Consider the following 16,031-nt stretch of genomic DNA (forward strand, 5'->3'; position numbering starts at 1 on the left):
AATAAACTTTGATTAAAGCCCTGACATCCATGCAGGAAATGCCTCTGGTTGCACCTGTACTGCACAGTGAGCGCCGTCAGCCACTCTGAAAGAAGAGGGAAATAATGTATTTGGATTACATTTCTCTGTCAGCCAGCCACTTTGGCAGGTTAACCCCAAGGTAACAGCGGAAGTCAGATGGTCTTCATAAAATTTTACCTTGAGCAAAATCGTGTCGTAAAACTGGATTAAGGCAAGCCAGAAGCCGGCAGGGAGATTAAAAATGTGAGGGTAGGGGTGACGCCTCAGCTGGTGACGTACCTGCCGTGCAAACATGTGATCTGATATCCTGTGCCACCCCGTGTAGGAGCTGACTGTGTTGACCTGTAACCTCCTGGGGAAAGTCTGGCCAATCCGTTTGAAATGAGGTCTAGAAGGTCAGGAAAGGGAGACAGCTGCTGTCACCCTGCATCGGTATCAGCACAGTAGACATATGCCCACGTCTATGTGTGTGTGTGTGTATAACACACTAGGAAATGACACACATGTCTAACATGCTCTTTTCACTGCCCTGAGAGTTGGGAGTAATTTCTGGGTTTATTGTGGACTTTGAGGTCTTGATCTTTGTACTCCACAGGGGTTTCTGCATCGTTGCTAAAATCAGTTGATAACCAACCAACTTCAGTTGATCCTTGGACCAAGGAGTGATAGAACTTGGTGGAGAATTAAAAAAAAAAAAACACCTGAGGTCAATAAACAAGCCAGAATTCTTCCCTGGGCAACTGCTGTGCCCCAGCAGGTAGAAAAGCCCAGGGCTCTGAAAGCCCCTGCCCAAGGTAGCAATGAGTCCCCAGTGTGGAAATCTGTGAAGCTTCAGGCTAGCCAGTGCTGTCAGCAGTGAGTGTTTGTTGTGTAAATGCTCTGGTACAGACCAACAGAAAGCCCTGGAAGGTACCAGGTCTTAATCAATTCTTGGGAGTTTTATCTCCAGCATCTTTCCTGTGGCTTCAGAGTTGCGGTTGGTTGACACCACTTACAGCCAAGTTACTAACTGGGACCCTCCATCCTGCATACCAAGCTTGGTTTGGCTTAATGTGGGTAGACAAAGACAATGTTGGAGTCTGGCTTGTATGCCCACGTAAAGTCTCCACAGTTACCACGTCCCACCTTTCCTCTGAGACAACTCTCCACACTGTGTTAGCCAGGGGGTCAGTGATGGGGAACTGAGATGTGTCCTCGTGGTTTTGCTCTTCTGCCTGGGAGAAAGTTTCGCACTGAGAAGCGTCTTGCAGAACGGTATAAGGGAGTGTTCTTCATCCTGTCTGAAAATCCTCAGCTCCTTCAGCCATCTCCCAGCCCACAGCTTCTTTTAGAGTAATTCTCACTTTAACCAACTCTCTTTTTCTTCTTTTAACCTGAGAGTTTCTCACTCAAACGCTGGCGAGCGAGGTTTGCAGTGGAAAGGAGAAAGGTTCTTGAGAAAATGCTGCCCACTGAGGAAGTGCTGGCTCTGTCAGATTCCAGAGCCAGCGGGAGAGAAGAAGCTGGCTGAGAAGCTAAGAGAAGAGTTAGCAATTGAAAACAACATTAGAAGGAGGGTTATGAGGACAGTGATGATGTCAAGAGTTGCCACTTCAGCCGTGTCTTCAACTCTGTTTTAACTGGCTTAGTCACTGGTTAGGTTAGCAACAAGTATTCAGGTGGCTCATAAGAGATAAAACTCCCTCTGTTGACACAGAACTTGAGAACTTGTGAGAGCTCTACCTTTAACCTGCATCTCTATCTCTCGGTCACTCTTCAACCTGATTGATGGCACCTTTGTGAGCCAGGCCGTACCTGGTGGTGGGCTTGCTTCCACCGCTCCCGTGGCCCAACTCTGCCTCGTCTTCTTTGTAGACTTCAACTTAACCCACTTGGTGTTTTTTCTCAGGATGGATCTAAAACACATCTTTTTACTTCTTGCTATGTATACTTGCAGCTTTCTGGTCTGTCTGCAAGAGAAAGGTGTCACTGAAAATTTAGTTGCTAATTGAGCTATTACTGTCTGTCTACGTCCCAGTCATTCTGAATGGAGAGGTTAGAAGGTATGGGAATATGTGTGTTGTTATTGTTAGATGCATAGAAATTCTGATTTTGTTTTTTAAGTCCAATGGTAGAGGAGTTAGATGTCTTTAAAGAAAATTGCTTCAAACTAACCATGATCTTTAAACTCTACAAAATTTCTCTTCCGGGCATGTCATTTTTGTGCCCTGGCTTTATTAAGACACCATTCAAGGAAGTAAAAAAGTTGGAATTCATTTGTAACTCTAGGATCCATGGAGTGGAAAAAGAAGGATAAGGAAGAGCTTCGAGTTCTGCATGTGTGCATCCTACCTGGTACCATGTTTGGTCTCCTCAGTTTTCAACTTTTACTCTGTTCGTTCATTCGAGATTTGAGAGATGGGATGGTGCATCAGGTAAAGCTGCTTTGCCAAACTGAGGGCCTTAGTATGATCCCCAGAACCCACGTGGTGGGAGGAGAGATCTGACTCCTACAAGTTGTCTTCTGACCTCCACACACGTGCAATGTGACATGTGCACACACAGACATACAATTATAACTGTAATAATGTTTTAAATGATGTGAGATTCCTCTGACTCACACAGCTCATGCTTAGATGAACCCTAGCTTGACTCTGAAGAGGGAACTTTGAGGCTGGAGCATCCATGATGCCTGCAGTCACTGCCCTGTCATGTGACCTGGACTATGGCTGCGCCTACACTCAGGCTCGTTAGCTCTATCACAAACTCTTATGCACACTGAGATTCCCTGGGAGAGGCCCTAATTTGTAGTGTAGTTGATGAAACAAGCCAGCATAGCATTTCTAGTTCACAAGTAGGTTAATAGCAAGAACAGGCTCTGGACATCCTCAGAGGAGTATTTGCTAGAGTGACCCAAGACACGGGAAATTAACCCAACCATGGATGTGAACCTTTTGCTTATCTACAAGCCTAGAAGCCCCTCTCTCTCTCTCTCTCTCTCTCTCTCTCTCTCTCTCTCTCTCTCTCTCTCTCTCTCTCTCTCTCTCACACACACACACACACACACACACACACCAATCTGTTCACTTATACAGCATGCATTCATTATCCCTCATTATATGCTAGGCAGTGTGCAAAATATTGGCTATTGCAACATGAAAGACAGGCATCCACCTATTAGGCAATTCAGAGTTCAGTCAGCAATCCAGAAACTTCCATGAATAACAATTAGGCATCTCAGATGCTGGTAAGGAAGGAAATGATAAGGCTGGTAACCACTGTGTTTACATTCCTTCAGCATCTTTTAAAAAATGTATTTGTCTATTAGGGCTCCTCTTGTCATCCATCTCTGCCTTCTCTGTCTGTGGCTGAGTTTCTTTCCTTTTGAATCTTTCATTACATATAAACCAACTGGCTGGTGGAAGCTAAATTTAGTCCAACTGTTCTGTTCCTTCAAACGTCTTAGGAGTTTGCCTTAAGAGCCTGCCTCTGGCCTTAAAGGGCAAATAAGAAAGTTTGCAGTTGGTTTCCAGCCCACGATAAATGTGAATATGCATCTGGAAGAGTGTTTCTTGACTACACTTGATGCTTTCCTTGGATCTGGGGAAAGAACTATAGAGAGTGTTCTGTCTGCTACCAATAGCTAGTAGCGAGCTCAAAAAGGAATGGGGGTGGGGAGGAAAAAATGAATATATAAATAGATAGATGATGAATAAATAAATAAGATAGATAGATGATGACAATGATAGATAGATGATAGACAGACAGATAGACAGATAGGACAGACAGACAGACAGACAGACACAGAGTTACAAAGATGGATCTGGAATGCACACCATCCCATCGACACTGGCTCTTCCCCACCCAGCCTTTCAACTCGGCCACTGGGTGCCTCCAGGTCACACCCTGTGCTACCCCTCCTTCAGGTAAACAGGGCTGGAAAGACCAGGGTTTCCTACCGATTCCTACAACAGAAACAGCACAGATGAAAATGTCAATCACACCTTCGCTCACGCACTTCTGGCTCGGTGAGAGGAAAAGAAACTCAACCCCTTTTCCAGGGGCACATAGTCAGGGGATGAAGGTGGTTTTTTTTATCATAGTTACTATACAGTGAACTGAGTGTGTTTGTTCACACTAATGCCTCCTGAATAGGAGAGAAGGCCTGACCACCACCTCCAAAGAGAAAGGTACACCAGAGTCTGGAAGACGGAGCTTCCTGGTGCTTTGTTTTATCTATCTCTTGTGCTTCTCTGTAGGACTTGCTGAAAGAATGGGAGACTTTTTTCTTTGGGGGGATATATTTTATTTACATTTCTAAAGATATTCCTTTTCCTAGATTCCCCTCCATACCCTCTATCCCATCCCTCTTCCCCCTGCTTTCTATAAGGGTGTTCACTCACCCACCTCCTCCCAGCTCCCCACCCCGACATTTCCCTACACTGGGGCATAGAGCCTTGGCAGGACCAAGGGTTTTTCTTCCCATTCATTGATGCCTAACAAGGCCATCCTCTGCTACACATGCAGCTGGAGCCATGGGTCTATCCGTGTGTACTCTTTGGATAGTGGTTTAGTCCTTGTGAGCTCTTGTTGGTTGGTATTGTTGTTCTTATGGGGTTGCAAACCACTTCAACTCCTTCAGTTCTTTCTCTAAGTCTTTCATTAAGGACCCCGTTCTCTCTCCCTCTCTTTTGAAATAACCTACTGAGCTCATTTTGTGCCCTAGATATACCTGTTAGGGCTAGGGCCAGGGGAGGGGGAAGCCTCCATTGGAACACAATTGGTTTTCTGCCCAAAGTCATCAACTGTCAGCAGCTCCTCAGTTAAGGGGCCAGGGCACATGAGTCCCTTCCCTGCTAGGGTGCTGACCGGCTTCATCCTGTGCAAATCTTCTGTAGGCAATTACAGCTGCTTCAAGGTCATAAATGTAAAGGTCCTGTCATAGTAACCAGAAGCCCCCAGTTAGCCTCAGCCCCCTCACCCCCACCCCTGGCTCTTGTCCGTTTTCCACCCCATCTTCACGATGATGGTTGAGACTTGTGGATACAAATGTGGCTCTCCTCCCACCTTCTTAAAGCAAAGAGCAGACACCTTCATCAAAGACTTCTCCAGCAACCCTGTCACCAGAGTATGCTGACATATTTGTGGATTCAGATGAAGATGTCTGAATGTTGGCACTGAATATAGCTGTTTCTGAACTCTTCCTCCATAGCACAGTGGAAAGTCGCCATCTGTGTCCCCAATTCTATGACCTTTTATCCTTTGTTTCTCTAACCTTTTACTTTGAAAACTTTCAAATAAAACAAAAGTAAAAAAAAAAAAAAAAAGTCTATAATCCAACTTACTGTGTTTTTTATCACAAATGTATAGCTTGTGTTCTAGCACACTTAGGGGTGTGTGTGTGTGTGTGTGTGTGTGTGTGCGCGCGCGCGCGCATGTGCAAGCTTATGCATTTTATATATAAAGTTTGAGTCTTCCCTCATCTTAGCCTCTCAGAGGGAATCACTTATACCTGGTAGACATCCAAAAGCATTTCATAATATGACCAACTACTGAGTCTATAAAACTCATCTTTGTAGTAAAATAATTTTTTTCAATAAAAATTTGCTGTGACATTGTGTTTCTAGAAATGATAGGGAAGCTATACCAATATACCTAGCCAACATGGCTGCTTAAGCAAGACCTGAGCAATGACATCAGTATACATGTAACATGGACCAACATGGCTGCTTAAGCAAGACCTGAGCAATGACATCACTATACATGTAACATGGACCAACATGGCTATCTAAACAAGACCTGAGCAATGACAACTTGGAAGGAGAATTTCTCTGGGTCCTACTACTAGATAAAGATTCCAGGCAACCAAGTTCTGCTGAGGGAGGGAGAACCAGTTTTTCCCAGGGATTATCTAATACCAATGGTCAGTCCTGAAATCTATAAATACCAGCAACACTAAACATATTCAGCACATCATCTTTGTGGGAACTTTATCCTAGTGGACCCACATCTGGTACCAGAAAAAAAAATGAGGTTAACGCTTAAGCCAAGAGGCACATGTGTGGTCATACAGTTCTACTGTGTCTTCACTGGATGTGTGTCTCTCTGCCACATGCTTCAAGAAACATAGAAGAAATTTCAGGGACACAGAGCTGAACTGTAAGCAGGAATTATGCAATACATTGTGAGGGACATTTTCTAAAAGGAATATGCATCTAACATCATTCTGCCGTTCGGATTTAGCAACAGTGCTTCATGGTAAGTGTAGCCCAGGCTGATTTGAACTTGTGCAATCCTCTTGCCTCAGCTTCCTGAGTACTGAGATTATAGGTACAAGCCATCAAGCCTAGCAATAATAAATTTTCTTTATTAGGAAAAATTAAATTTTAGGAGAATGGATGACTGAGAATTATAAAAAGCAGTTTTATTAATGAGAGAGAGGTGGAAAGACAGAAAGACGGAAAGACAGAGAGACAGAGAGAGATTCTTGCACTTGAAGTCAGGCCCTGGTTCCGTAGGTCTGGGAGTGGCAAGGCACATTTTCCCCCAGCAACCAAATAAACCACCCATAACAGTTTGGAGATTTTTCTCCCATGAGAATAGTTCCCTTTTTAATAAGGCTCAATCTCTTCAATTAAAGGATTAAAGAGCTAGTATAATTTCACTTAGCAGCTAGGAGGATGAGCAGAGCTAAGGATACATGTGTAGATTCCTTCACAGTCTTTCCAAGTAATTCGGGTCTGAGGGCTGAACTTGAATTTTCCCCTTCTTAGGCACCACTCTGTCAGGGAGAAACCGGGCCAGCCTCAACGATTTCGCACAAGCACATACTCCGAGCTTCAGTGTTCTCCTGGGTCTGACTTGTGCATTCAGCCTTCACACAGCCTGAGAAGAGAGACCAAGACATAAATAAGACTGCAACAGGCAGACCAGCAGAGATTCTGCCGGAGGAAGCATGGCGCAGGCCTCCTTCTTCCTCCCGGCCTCACAGCATCTGGGAACTTCTATTCCTCCCACCTCCTTGACCTGCATGGTGTGAAACACAGGCCCTAGTTGAAAATCTCAGGTCTTCATCTCTAAATTTTTAATTGTCTAAAAGGATGAACAGCTTGCAAAGGTGACTCAGGAAACTCGTGACCTACTGGAGTTCAATCCTCCATTTGGCCTGTTCTTTCCAATGCTACTGTAGCTAGTTTATAACTACAATATGGAAATATGCCTTTTGGCCTGAAAAACATCTCTAACATTTGTGCTGTGCCTCATCTGTTCAGATGTTAGACTGGCTTTGGTCATGGCTCCCCAAGGACAGAAAATAGAAGCAAAATATTATTATTGTTGTTGTTGTTATTATTATTATTATTATCATTATTATTATTTTCCACACCATAAGTACACACACACACACACACACACACACACACACACACACACACACACACTTTCTCTTTCATTTAAAGGAATTGAGAAAGTGGGTGCAGCTTTTGATAATTTCACCAAACAAAATTTCATCAAGGGGGGGGAGAGACCAGAGTTTGCTTCCTTTCTTTCCTGCCAGTGTGCCCCAGTGGGGAGATAGCTCAACCAGGCAGGCTCTCTGTGGTGTGAGCTGCAGGAGGTTTCCACAATGTGCTGTGCAAACACATTAGTGGAAAATCCTGTTGTGAGGAAGAGTAGCCCCAGCTGGCCAGAGCCATCTCCCCCAGGGTTAGGAATCTAGAGGTATGCAACCCCCTGAAGGGCTACATATCCTCTCCCCTCTCAGGCATCCCTCACTGAGCTGTCTGCAAGCTAGAGTCTCCAAGGCAATGTTTCTGATGGAGGAAGGGCTTCTTTAAAGAATGCAATGCCACCCTGACCCAGCTTTCATGACAGACACACAAGATGGTTGTGTATGTGTTTGTGTGTGCGTGTGTGTATGTGTGTATATACATCCAAGTATAGTGTGGTGCATACGTGTGTATGTTTTCACAAGTGTCTAGATATGCCTGTACATGTGTGTGAAGGCCTCAGGTCTCCATAAGTGATCATCTGCCTTCCATTTTTTCTTCCTTTTTTGAGAAAGGGTCCCTCACTAAACATGGAGGTCACTGATTGGCTAGGCTGGGCAGCTAATATGCTCAGGAAACCACCCATGTTGACTTCCCCAGGACCAGGACTGCAGGTACATTCCACCACCTATGGCTTTTACCTGGGTCCTGGGCATCTAAACTCAAGCCTTCAATCCAGTACTTCATCACTCTACCCACAGAGCCACCTCCTCAGTTTCCCAAGGTGGTTTTCTGTTGATGGTGGTTCAGGGAGAGGCCATTTTACTTGTTGAAGCTTTGCTTTCTTCACGGAGGAAAATTGGGTCCATTAGTACGCCCTCGAAGAGCTATTGGGTGAGCAGACTGCAAGGCAGTGTGTACCCCATGAAGACCTCTGGCCAGAGGCAAACCCCAAGGCCAGGCTTTACAATGGACCATTTATTGCCAAGGGGTTCTTACGGCTGCATGTCTCTCGCGGACATGTAGACATTACTCACAACATTATAATTTCCACACAGAATCTTCTGATATCACTAAATGACAAGGAAACTGTACTGGCTGGTTTTGTGTCAACTTGACACAAGCTGGAGTTATCACAGAGAAAGGAGCCTCAGTTGAGGAAATGCCTCTATGAGATCCAGCTGTAAGGCATTTTCTCAACTAGTGATCAAGGGGGGAGGACCCAGCCCATTGTGGGTGGTGCCATCCCTGGGCTGGTAGACCTGGGTTCTATAAGAAAGCAGGCTGAGCAAGCCAGGAGAAGCAAGCCAGTAAGTAACATCCCTCCATGGCCTCTGCATCAGCTCCTGCTTCCTGACCTGCTTGAGTTCCAGTCCTGACTTCCTCTGGTGATGAACAGTGATATGAAAGTATAAGCTGAATAAACCCTTTCCTCCCCAACTTGCTTCTTGGTCATGATGTTTGTGCAGGAATAAGACAGAAACCGTTCTCACTTTTCTTTCCCAGGGTGGAAAGGGCAAGTATTTTATAGTTCTGACTGCTGGTGCCAATATACCCTTTACACTAATAGGCTTCTGACTCACACCCAAGCAAAGATCTGGTTTATCCTGGTTTGTACAATAAACAAATAGGCACAGTAGCTATGACAATGTAAAAGCATACACCTCTATATGCAGGTGCCTCTGGAGAATATAGCAGCTAGGTCAGCAAGAGAGCAGGACTTTTGCAAGCTTTGTAAGGTCTAAGTGTAGGACTTGACTTGTCTATCAACAGACACTTGCTTCCAGTCTTAGTGAATGTCAATGTATCTGTTTTGGTTGCAGTCACAGAAGCAAAGTCTTGTAGGTGAGTGGAGAGTCCTTCACAGACTATTCGATGAGTGTGCAGATCCCCACCCCCACTCCACCCCGTATCCAAATCGTGGGTTCGGGTATGTATCCCAACTTAAGAACAGATCCAGACTCTGGGTGCTTTCAGGGTGTCCTTGTTCAGAGTATTTTCAAAGAGACTTTGGTGAAATGATTTTAGGGAAGAGTATGACTGAATCAGAACGCAGGAACACAGACAGAAAGTGGGAAGAGGTGGTTCCTGCTTGTAATTCTAACACTCTAGGGGGGCATCCAAGATTTCAGGTCCTCTGGAACATATTAGATAAAAAAAAAAAAAAAAAAAAAAAAAAAAAAAAACAATGTCTCAGGTGGTATGTTGAGACTGAGGCAGGAGGACTGTTACACATTAAAGGTCTATCTGGGGCTATCCAGTGAGTTCCAAGCTAGCTTGAGTTGCAGGGTGAGACCTTGTAAAAGATAAAGAAGTGTAACAAAAAATAAAGAAAGCAAGAAGGAAAGAAAGGAAGGAAGGAAGGAAGGAAGGAAGGAAAGAAAGAAAGGAAGAAAGAAAGAAAGAAAGAAAGGAAGGAAGGAAGAAAGGAAGAAAGAAAGGAAGAAAGAAAGACACAAAAATGGCAGGAAAGATCTTGTATAAGACCAGGGAGAGGCTTATACAACTTCAACTCTGTCAGAAGGCACTTTGACCTTGGAACTTTGACCTCCCAGGCTGTGCCCTGTGAGCAAAGAAGCCCCTGTGGTTAAGCCACTCCGATAGTTGGGAGTGTGGCAAGCTCATGTCCCCAACACCCCTCCATTAAGTGTTCTAAGAGGACCCTCTTGTGCTCTGTACCTGTTTGCTCAGCAGACAAAACTGCAGGCAGCTAGCTGTCCTGGTATAAAGAGAACTCTGTGCTTCCTTAGAGACCCGGGCACTAGTAAAGGGATGACGGAGATCTTCATCAAGGGCTGGGTCGGATGCGGGTCAAGCTTTGTGGTCCACACGTCCCTAGTGATCACTCTGCCATGGTGTCACTGGGCAGGGTGGGGGTGGAGATGGGGCACGCTGCTTAGAACAGGGTCACACACTTTCCTGAGAAAAACTCAGGGGCCATTTTGATAAACCTTAGACCCATATCTTCCAGGTTATGACTCATGTAGCCTATGGTTTTTGATTGAGGACTCTAAAAGTCTATAAACCACTGAGAGCGATATCAGGAGACAGAGTGAGCATTCAGTGGACGTAGCACCCACTGTGGATAAGGTGGGTGTTCCTACTTCCATTTCCATCTTTCTAGAATATGCCAGGTCTCCATCACTTGTGTTTGTTTGTTTGTTGAGAAGATGTCTGGAAATGAAGCCCAGGCTGACCTCAAATCCCAGCAATCCTTCTGCTTCAGCCTCCTCAGTGCCAGGATCACAGGCATATACCTGCTTGTATCTTCCTTTAAACCGGTTGTTGTATTTAACTAGTTCCCTCATTGAAGAGTTAGGTAGGGCTGGAGGTAGTGTTCAGGGCTAGAGCCGTTTCCTCGGGTGCACAAAAGGCCCTAGGTTCGATCTCCAGGACCACAAACTAAACACAGTTAAGTAAAATCTATAGCACGTGTTCATCTTCTCTTTGAGATGACAGTCACAATTTGTCCACTTTGGAGAAATGATCCCTTAGCACCATCCAAAAGAGTGGCACTGTGGGCAGAATAAAACAGTGACTAGCATGCCATGTAAAAACATTAGAAGCCCACACATGAGGCTGGAGTCTGCTCTGAAGTGGGGCAGACAGCCAGTATCTTTGCTTTAGACTTCTGAGTGATCCTGGAACTTAACACAGCCAGAGAGCTCAGAGGTAAGGGCCTCAGATTAAACAGCTTTTTGATTTGCATTTAGAATTTGACCATCCTGCTACACATGACCTTGGGCTTTCTCCCAAACTCTGGAGCCTAAATATTTTCCGTGCAAAGTGGGGTTGGCGGTAGTTTCTGCCTCCTGAGACAGAAGTCAAGAAGTGACTGTGCTGTGGATGTGCCATGGTGTGCCCACCTCTCACAGAGCACTGGCTGACTGAATGGGAGGGGTTATCCATGTGAAGGTAAGACTGACAGCAGAGGATGGTGAGAGTGAGCAATACAGTAAAGATAATTGTCCACAGGGCTGTAACCTGGAGAGAAGCTTCTATCTCCCAGCTTCAGAATACAGGGACATTTCCTTGAACATTTTTTGCCAATGACTCATGATTCCAAACTCTATGATAAATAGGTAACAAAATCACACGGTCATAAAGCTATTTGCACAGAGGGTTGGGGCTGGAGATCAGTGAAGCACCTGCTGGGTCCAGCACAGCCTGAGAAATTTCTGGATCCAGAGAAAGTATCAGGGTCACATTGCAACAGGAGGCTGAGAGGAGGCTTGAATGGCAAATCTCTCTCCCCCAGGACTGAGTTTGTGTTCATTAGGTCTCAAAGTATGAATGTACCAATGCCTAGTACATTTCTATGAAGAAACTGTTACAGAATTTTGTTTTTTTATGTTTCTGCTTAAACTATGTTTTATTCAAAATATCCCCAGCATGTTTCCTGTTAACAATAGTCAGTGCATGCCTGTATCTAAATACCCAAATGTCCTGTTTCCTCATCAACACGTACATTAACATGCATTTATGTATCCGTCCAAATACATTTATGTAAAATACAGTCCAGTCCACGTGGAAATGTCTGCGCCTACCAAAACAATGTCCCTCCAATGTCACAAACGTTTATTGATCTGCAACTGGTCTTAAAGACACAAAGATAGGGAGGTGGCCAGCCCTCTAGGTGTCTGAATTCTTAGCCGAGAGAGCAGGAAGGATCTGTAGTCGCCTGTCTGTGCTGGGATACTGTAAGTCACTCCAGCCCAGGTAGCTGTGGATTCTTGTGGGAGGTGCTGAAGCAGGAAGACAAGGAGGCCTGCTGCCTTCCTCCTTCCTGCTGACTGGAGGTGAGGGCTCCATTTTTCCTTGTCTGTCCTTCAGTCTTGCCAGGAAGATAACACTGTACCAGGAGGGAGCCTGGCTGAGGGCTGTCATTTTACTCAAAAGCCTGGTGATAAGATTTATTGTAGATAAGGTTAAGGGACCAGTTCCTCATTCTCAGGTGGGGTCGTTTAACTCAAGCCCAGAGCCAAGCAACCCAGCCCAGTTGGGGTGGGGCGGTGTTAACAAAATTCTTACAATTACAGCCCAATTATGTGCTATAGTGTGCATTTGGACTCAGGCACAGGAGTACACACACACACACACACACACACACAGTTAGGTTTACGAGTGGCATAATCTGATAATGTGTAGATTTTCACTCCACCATGTGTTTATATGTTAAGTAATTCATTGCATTTATTTCTGAATGGCCTTTCTTCAGTGGGTTGAAGCCCACACTCTGAGACCCTGTGGAGTCTCAACCTGAGCCAGGTTATCAAATGTCACGTCATACTCTTACCTCCACTTGGTAACATGTTTTAAGCCAACCTAGGACTCATTATGAAGCCAAGGGTGGCCTTTGACTTGTGGAAATCCTGCCTCACTCCCTCAAGCTGAGATTACAGGTGTGAGCAACTATACCTTGTTCCGATGGAAATCTTTTTTTTTTTTTTTTCACTTAAATTTCTTTTTCTTGTTAAAGTCAGATCACGGGGGCCAGTCAGGTGGTTCAGTGGGAAAAGCACTTGCCTCCAAGCCTGAAGGCCTGAACTAGATTCTACCCATGAGGCGGAAGGAAAGGGGGAACGTTTCTTAGTTGTCCTCTGACTTCCAAATGTCCTGCAGTACTTCCATTTCCCGATAAACAGAAAAATAAATAAGTAAATGTAACAACGCTTCACTCATTGCACGTTCCAGCTTCTGACGAAGGGTTGGGGGTCCTTGTCTGTAAAGTAAGTATTCCAGTCTTGGTCTGTCTTCTCCGTGGCTGGGTGTGGTAAAGTCCACGCTGACTGCCCAACATTGTTGTAGCGCTTCCATGCAGCTGATCCGGTGTGTGAACAAGCAGAGAGCTTTAAAACATGGTTAAGTTCATTAAAACATTTAAGTTCAAGAGCCACACCCAAAGATGGATGCTTCCTTTCGGTTGCCCCCTCATGACAGACTTATGATTAAAATACACAAGAGTACATTATCAGCCCTTGTGGCATCTAACTTAATGATCACCAAGTTACAGGTGACAACACTTCTAATTTATTACTGGTATAATCTACCAATGCAAAGAACACAGGCAGCAACCTAGGCTAGCCTGGGCAACAGCTGCAGCAATGTCACAGTTGTAAGGATGGGAACCTAACAGCTCCTTTAAGACCCCAGACATAGCAATCTGAGCCCCTGGTCCCTATAGCCAAGAAGAAGGGAAGAGAACTCAGCCTTGTGGTCCTGAGAATACCCCACTGGATGAGCCTTACCCCGAATGGGAATCTTAACCTTTGCTGCTGCAGCAGGAAGTTGGCATTTACAAAGTTCACACCCAAGAGCCAACAACACAGTTGAATACTTTTACTGCAGACAATAATCTTATTGGGTAAGCCGGATTAGGTGGGCTGCATTCTTGTCTGCCATTGGCCTCCTGTAGCCCCAGACTGCACGTTGGGGAAACCTAGAAGCAGAGCTCTTGGAGGAGTCAAGGGAGCCAGTTTCACCGGGAGCAGTGTGCAAGCACAGGTTCCCCCCATTGTACACAGCAAGGACCTGGCGTCTCATAGCTTTGTGACTCACATTCAGGTCTGTGAACTCAAACAAGAAACACAAGCAAACCCCAACACTTCGTCTGCACCCCTCGCTCCCCTCCTGCTGCCATTGTGCGTAGAAACCAGGTTGCTTCTTCAGCTGTGTCAAAGGAGCCCATGTTGAGTCCACAAGACTCTGGATGGGCACGATTCAGTCCAGACAAGATCCTGGTTGGTGGGGGCAGGTGGGTTTGGTCAACCAGGTGGCTCCTGAAGAAGAGCCTGGGGTGTTCGTGGTTACCCCAGGAAGCTGAGTCAGAGAGTGAGACAGGCCTGGAGCCCACACAGTGCACAGATAAGCAGGGAGCCTGGAGTTTGTAGAGAGGAGTCTGCCTGCCCTACCTGCTCCTTCCAGTTCCTGGGGCACAGATGACTCAGAGCTTGGCAGGGCTGCCTGCCTGGTGAACCAAAGCTGCCCCGGGGATTGCTGGACCCCACCCTCAGCCTCATGAACTCCTGTCTACTCAGTGAGGCAACTCTCCTTCAGGAAGTAGCACTAGCTAATTCTAATGAAAAGTGTGTCACTGTGAGGCAGCCAAGAAGGAACTCTCAATAAATTTGGTGGTCAAGGACACTTTTAGCAGTTTGGGTAAGTCGTGGACCTCTCTCTCCTGATGATAATATCTAATAATTGGTAAAGTAAAGTACACAGCACATCACAAAGCCAAGGGTGTTGAAACTGCTTTGGAAGAAAACCAAATATCCTGAAATATGTTTATCAAATGTTATATTTCCAACAATGTAAAAGATTTGCCTCTTTCCCTCACACTGAGTAACCAGACACCCTCAGTGTGGTAGCCCTGTGAGCAGTAGCCTGGTTTTATGCTTGCTGGTTTTCTTTTGTATTGTGCTGGTAGACGTGGAACCCAGGGCCTTGTGGATGCTAAGCAGGTGCTACACTGCTACAGCCTCATCCTACAGGGGCATTTCAAAGTTTGCCAACAACCTTGACCTGTTGCAACCAAGCAGTATCTATGCTACAAACAAATATAACACCTGCCATGACACAGTCAGGAAATAGCACTCACACAGTTGGAGTGTGGGAGAAAGACCCACTAAAAGGAAACACTCTTTGACGCCTCTGACTTATCGATCAAGGCTATGAGGTCGGTTTTTCAAGTTGCCATCTGGGATGAGAAATCGTGTTAAATGGTAGAACACAAGCTTTGGCCATGGGGCCCCCCTTGCCAAGGCCTCCCTCCTTCCGGCAAAGCTAAATGCTTTGTCCTTCGCTGATCTCTTCCTACTCTGTCTAGACTATCCCTTCAGCACACGAGGCCACGCTCTGCGGCCTGTTGCAGACCTCAAGCTGCACACCTGAAAGTCTCCACTAGTTCATTCACCGTGTTTCGGTGCACGGGGCTCACTGAACAAAACCACAGGGGTTTTGACTTGCTTCTGATTGTTTGTGTGGCTAGGCCTTGGTGGTGCCAACCTGTCATCCCAGATATATGGGAGGATGTGGTAAGAGGATCCTTGGGTTACAAAAATAAGTATATGGCAAGCCCTGGTGACTTAGCAAAATCCTGTCTTATAGCACGCTGTAAAAAGAAGGCTGGGAAGTAGGTCAGCGGCAGAATACTTGCCTAGCATGTGAGGCTCCATGTTCAATTTCCAGTACAAAAAACAAAAAAGATCATCGACTCCTATATGAGGCTTGTGCCAATGCATATGACCACATTGTTAAAATGTTTATAGATAGAATCGCAGAACACAGGCAGCAGGGGCCTTAGTTAGATGAGGAGGCAGGCCAGGAGGTTTCCTTATTAAATCTCAGAGGACCAAGGAGCCATTTTAGCAGACAACCTGGGGAAGTAATGGGTTGTTTGGGGCCTACACACAGAGAAACTCTGCAGCCATATCCGCATACCAGAGGGAAAGGAAAGATGCCCTCTGAAGATGTCGTCTCTGAAACAGGACGAAGGTGCTTGTGAAGGTGATTCGGTAACCACTTTTTAAAATTCTTCACCTCAAG

The sequence above is a fragment of the Micromys minutus genome (genome assembly GCF_963924665.1).
Source record: "Micromys minutus genome assembly, chromosome: 14".
In the NCBI taxonomy this organism is placed as follows: Eukaryota; Metazoa; Chordata; class Mammalia; order Rodentia; family Muridae; genus Micromys; species Micromys minutus.